Here is a 6221-nt window from a genome sequence, read left to right on the forward strand (position 1 = left end):
ACCCAACCCATCAAAAAATAGCAAGAAAATTCAGATTTTTTTTTGGAACTAAGATGTCTATTAACCCTCATAACAAAATCCACGGGTTGGTTTTTTTTGCTATATCATGTTGTGTATGACATATTTAGTGTATCGCATTTGATACATCGGGTGTTTTTGGCACTTTTTGTAAACAATGTTTTTTTAGACAAAAATAATTTTGTCCATAACATTTTGAAATTATGGCAAGTATTGATCATGTTGATGAGATCTCAGGTCTCAGAAACTGATACTCATGTATCAAATATAATACAAAGGGCATTATAGGGTTAACAGCAGCTGGTATCCTGTATGTTACATTACCGCCCATTTCTAATTCCTTAGGCAGGAATTGTCATTTCATTCTTTGAAAAAATTCAAAATCTTGTGTGCTCTGAGAGATGTCCTCTTAGCTGAATATAGCTATCAATGTCCAGAGATGCACTCTAGAAAAAAAAATATTTTTTTTTTGGTCCAAAAGTTTGCCATAGTGAGGTTGGATTGCAAAGCAAAGACAATTTAGTTGACTTTTTGTAAAAGAAAATATTCACTTTCAGTCTAAACACCTGGACAAACTACTTTTAGACATTTGCATCAATGCATCTCTTATAGGAAGGAGTTACATCCAAATGACTGAACTTCAGTCAGACAGCTAATGTTTGAAATTGGTGTTTTATTACAGAAGCATAATAATAATAATAGTCTTTAGGCTTCAAGCTCAGCACTCATTTCTCAAATAAAATGCACATAGAAATTGGGGTGTGACAATTAAGACTAACACCTAGTGTTTTTTTGTGTAAGGATTTTCCTCAGCTGTGTCTTTGTGTTTAGCATGTGTGCCATGACACTGCCTGCTCCAGCCCACCTACCACAGATCACTCACAGGACTACCCGGTCTCTGCAAGTTTCACAAAAGATCAAAACTTAAATCTAGAATTGAATTTCCCATTTTTGAGCAAGTAATCAAGGAAGTGATGAGAAATCCCCACCCCCTCAAAAAATTCAATCATCATTCAAATAAAAAAGAAAAAAAGAAAATGCAAAAAAATAAGGTGAGAGTTTAGCTATGGATGATTTTTAAGTTGCTCTTGGAGCTTGCTCCAGCAAAGCCCTCATGTCCAGTAGTGCATCCTTCATATTTTGGATCAGATGACGTGTGTTTAGTCTCTTGTGGGTGTTGGAAGTTGCCATCTCAATGATGAAGTGACTGTTATGTACACTGTAGCACAAACTGTATCCAGAGTTTTCATCAACCTGATGGACTCCCACAGAGCCGGTATTGGATGTCACCTTGTGAAGAGAAATTTAAGTGAGAACGTTGCTTTACAGACCTTTAGATAACATTGTGAGTCCCACCACAAAATATGTGAAATTAAATGTTAGAGATGCAACTAAAATGCACTACTACTTTAATTCAGTCATGTTAAAAGTGTCAGATGTTTAAGAGCTGCGATGACTTAAACATTTCTTCCAATTTAAATCTTTGTGTGAATGTGAAGAAATCTAGTCTTAAATAAAAAGGTTAATTTTTAATACAACATCAAGAATCGGGCAGAAAAATGATCGCTCTCATGGACATGAGAATACTTGCACCCTGCAGCCATCCACAGTTGTTTGTGGGTCTTTCTACTGTATGAAGTCACTGTTGGGTTTTATGGATGTCTTCCACTCCAAACTGACTTCTATATATTATGTTCAATATCAGAGTTTAAAAGAAATGTAAACTATACAATTTTACAAAGGGTCTTCTTTAATGATGATTTCTTCCACTTTAGTATACTTCCACTGGTTGAGTATTTTTTAATGAAATTTGAAGGAACATTTAAATAAATGTCCAATTTTGTTAATAACTAAAATATCTGTAGACACATACAACTGATGATTTTTTTTATAATTTTTACATTTTTTGGACATGACATAATGACCTGCAAGGACTTCTGCTGGGTAGCTATTTAATCACATGCATGTGTTAGTGAGAAATATCAGTTTTACCTATAAGCCCTTCACCAACATAAACAAAGCAACATTAATGTGTTTTTACCTGACTTGCGGCGAATTGGTAGTTAAGGATTTTTTTGTATGAGATGTCTCTGAAGATGTCAGGCATGGGGAGTTTATTCTCAACAGCTTGCAATCTGAGAGCAATGATATGGGCTACAATATCATGTCCTCCAATTACCTGTAAGAAAATAAAAATACTACATATTTAACCAACAACTCTTTGGGATACTATTACATGTCTGTCACACTCATATCTTTAATTAAAGATTAAAGACACAGGACCAAGTTATGCATTGCAACCCATAACCCAATTTAAAATAGGATCTTGGCCTAGTTCTCTATTATGTGTAGATGAGTGTGGTTTATACATAGAGTATACTTAAATGGTTTATAGGTCAATGTTAAGGGATGTTTTAAAAAAAAAAAAAAAAAGAAAAAAAAGGAGGGGGGGGGGGGGGTCAGGTACAAGGACAAGAATGAAAATAAGTGGTGGCTCCATCACCAACTACAGGTATTGCATGAACTTGTACACAGAAACACTTTTAACAGTAGTTAAATAGCCCACTATTGTTCTGATCTTGTCAGTAGCACTGTGAAGTACACACTTTGTAGTTCTATTAATGCAGTCACACTGTGTATTCATTTACAATTTTTTGAAGTGATGTGAATATTCAACATTATCTAACAATCAAACAAAAACGCTTCCTCGATCATGCCAGCTATATATTCATTCTCGTTAGATGAATATTTGCAGCAATCTCATTGAATTCAAATCTGAAAATCTACAAAATTACAATATGATTAAATAAGTTGATTAAATAGGTTTGAAAGGCTGAGAAGCTGCAGTCAACCATTACATCAACAAGGGCAATGCAAAGCATTGACAGGGGTGTGTAAAACACACTGCCTCTGGACTCTAGAGTACAAAGTGATTAATCACCCTTTTGAGTTCGCCAAGCCAGTCGTTGCCAGTGGTTCATGGTTGCCAGAAGAACGGCACTTGTGTGACTGCACTGTCCAAGTGTACAATTTGGTGGCGAGGGGTTGTTTTTCAGGAGTTGGACTTCCAGATAATAAATGTGCTTCTAAAAGAACGGTCAGAAATTCCCATAAACACACTCTTAAACCTTGTGGAAAGCTTTTGCAGCAGAGTTGAAGATGTTAAAGCTGCAAAAGGCTGGCAACATTATGTTAATAGATTAAGAATGGGATGTCACTCAAATTCAATGCGTGTGAAGGCAGGTGAGTAATATAGTATAGTTGCATCTACTCCATTTTCTAAGATTGATGGTAAGACCTGTCTAGTTTTCCCACCAAAGCAGTGGTGCACATCAGTACATTGGTATACCATGCTCCCACTATTCAACTGTGTAGGTACACAGGTCTTCTTTGCTTCTCTAGAGTTCTTTTTCGTTGTCAGATATTTTCACTGTCACACCTTTGAAGACTGATGGAATAGGTTATTATTATACTTTAACAAATTTTTATTTGATAGAGCAACATGCAAGAGTGAAAATTTAAACTAATTCAGAGTATATGGAGAGAACAGTTGCTGCCAGAAGATATAAACTCCACAAAACTGAAGAACTAAATGTTGTAAATGTTACTCACTGCCTTAATATTCTCTTTGTGTGTTTTTATGGCTTTTTCCAACAGATCAATCTTCTCCGTGTTCTGTGTAAAACAGAAAGATGAAGTCTGGTGAACTGCTGTACTCTGACCTAAACACAAACTGTGTCAAATACTGAGCTGAGAATGACAACACTGTTTTAACTGTACATCTGTAAGTATGAAATAAAGGTTTATATTATGGAGAAAAAAAACCCAACCAAAAAGCACGAGTATCAACAGTACTCCACTTTAGTGCTGTACACGCTCAAAGGTACAAACAACAACTGTCCCTGTGCAGATATTTATGAACCTGATTGTAAGAGTTGGATTTAATGTTACCCATCTTGCCAGACCTGCTTTTGAGGGTCATCAAAGGCCTTGACAAAGGCAGCTGAGACACTTGTCGTCGAAAGCAGTAGGGACACACGTCCACGCCTGAACATTCGCTGGCTGACAGCTTCATATGATGCACAGACCTGCTTATTCATCCTGTCAAGAGAAGGGAGAGAAAGATTTTCCATAAACTGCGTTGCAACAAAGTTCTAAAACTTACTGACTCATGAGAGAAATACTGGCTCTGCGATGTAGTAATTCCTCCTTCCTTTGGGCTAATGTAAGCATACTGGCTGAGATCACAGCAGTTTTTCCTCACTATAAATGCCAGAATTTTAAATACCATATGAAATACATTGGAGAGATTGGGATGCCCCACAAAGTGCTTATAAACTATGAACAAGCTAGACATCTCATGTCAGGGAGTGTTATTTCACATATCTCCATGTGTGAAACATTCTAGTAAAGCTATCTGTCTGTCAGATCTGACAACATTCTGCATACACATCTCATTCTCCATGAGGTTTCAGGATTTCACCTGTAGTAGGCCAGCTGTATGGCCATTTGGATGAAAGCATCAGGGCTCATGTTGTGGGCCTTCAGATAATTTTTCCCAAAGTGGTCAAAAACCATAACACTCAGATCAAAGTTTTGGATGTTTCTGTAGTTGGAGGAATGGAACAAACATTATACAGATGCAATAACAGACTGTGTCAAACACAAGTAACCATTGAATACACACAAATGCCATTTTGGTGCACAAGGCGAGATTATGGTTAGGCACTTTGTTGATACTTGACTTGTGGTAACAAACTAATAAAGGTCAGGGATATATTACACACTATTAATTCTAATTACAGAAAACCTGAACATATTCACATCTATTAATTGGGTGCTTTACATACATTGAGATTTTTTATGCAGCAAGACCAAAAGCCACTTTTTTGTAGGTCACTTGAGTTTTATGAAGGACAGGTTTACACCAACACAATAAAAAATACCACAATGTATTCAATTTTGAACACATTTGTTGCTTTGTGTTGTGAAATTTATTTTAAAACTCACACAAGATGTGTTGTGTGTAACATCCCATTTTGTTTTTCAACATCATTTCTAAGTGCAATATAACCTTTAACCATATTCTTTTCATACATATAACCAAATGTTTTATTTGCTCTAATAGCCATGCCTTAGCCCTAGCTTTGTTAGTGGATGACAGTCTTTTCGTGCCAGATGTGCAGATGTTTGTTCAACATGAGCCATATTGAACAATTTAAAAGTGATATGTACTCACCTGTCCATGCTCCTTTTAGCCTGCTCAATGATCTCTTTGATATCAGGGGTGACATGGAAGTGTAGTTTCTGGGGCATAAGTAAAGGCAGAATGGAAGCTTGCCTCATCTCTGGCTTCTTCCTGTTTCAAAAATGAGGGCAAATACATTTGGTGGAACAATATCACATGAAGTAACAAACCAAAGGCACCATACAGTATGCCAAACAAACAGAGCATGTGCCCTCCTTTAATCCTTAAGTCATGAAGGAGGTGATGTTTGCACAGCCAAGTGATCAAAGCCCAGGCGTGAACAATTAAATTCATTCATACCTTCCACACATAAATACATACATATACCCAAATTGTGTGATTCACGAAAACCATACATCTGCGTTAATGCCATGTAATGATTTAAAAATTTAACATCTGAATTTTCAGTAATGTCATAACAAAAGAAAAAGCCTAAATCTACATAACCGAAAAACAATTTGGTTCCACTTACATGGATGCGACAAGATAGTCAGTTAAGGCCATACTAACTGTACCATCAGCAACAATATGAATCAGATTTAAACCCCATGACCCATCTTCTGCAACAATTATCTGAAAGACAGAAACAGTATTAGGATTTAATTGAAATTGTGTTGTCTCCATGTTTGCAATTTTTATGATCCTACCTGTCACTAAATGGTTGTGGATTAGAAACTAACATACCCCACGAATATGCTGCTTTACACACATTTGTGCAGTGAAACAAATCTTTTTTTGGGAGGGAATAGCACATACTCAGAGACCTGGCAGATAGTTCTGGTGTTGGCCAGAGGGGCCGATGGCGCGATATGGCAGCCTCGCTTCTGTCAGTCTGCCCCAGGGCAGCTGTGGCTACAACTGTAGCTTTAGTAACAAAATATCGATTTCTGCTGTCCCTGTATCGATACATTATTAGCAAACAAAATATCACGATATTACACAGTATCTATTTTTT

General features: G+C 36.6%; 1 pseudogene; it reads right to left on the reverse strand.

The window, feature by feature from the left end:
• Positions 1-80: 80 nt before the first annotated feature.
• The window catches only part of LOC102291523, a 16794-nt pseudogene continuing 10653 nt past the window's right edge, over positions 81-6221 (reverse strand).

Source organism: Haplochromis burtoni, unplaced genomic scaffold, assembly GCF_018398535.1.
Source record: "Haplochromis burtoni strain Fernald_Lab_line unplaced genomic scaffold, NCSU_Asbu1 Contig_482, whole genome shotgun sequence".
Classification (NCBI taxonomy): Eukaryota; Metazoa; Chordata; class Actinopteri; order Cichliformes; family Cichlidae; genus Haplochromis; species Haplochromis burtoni.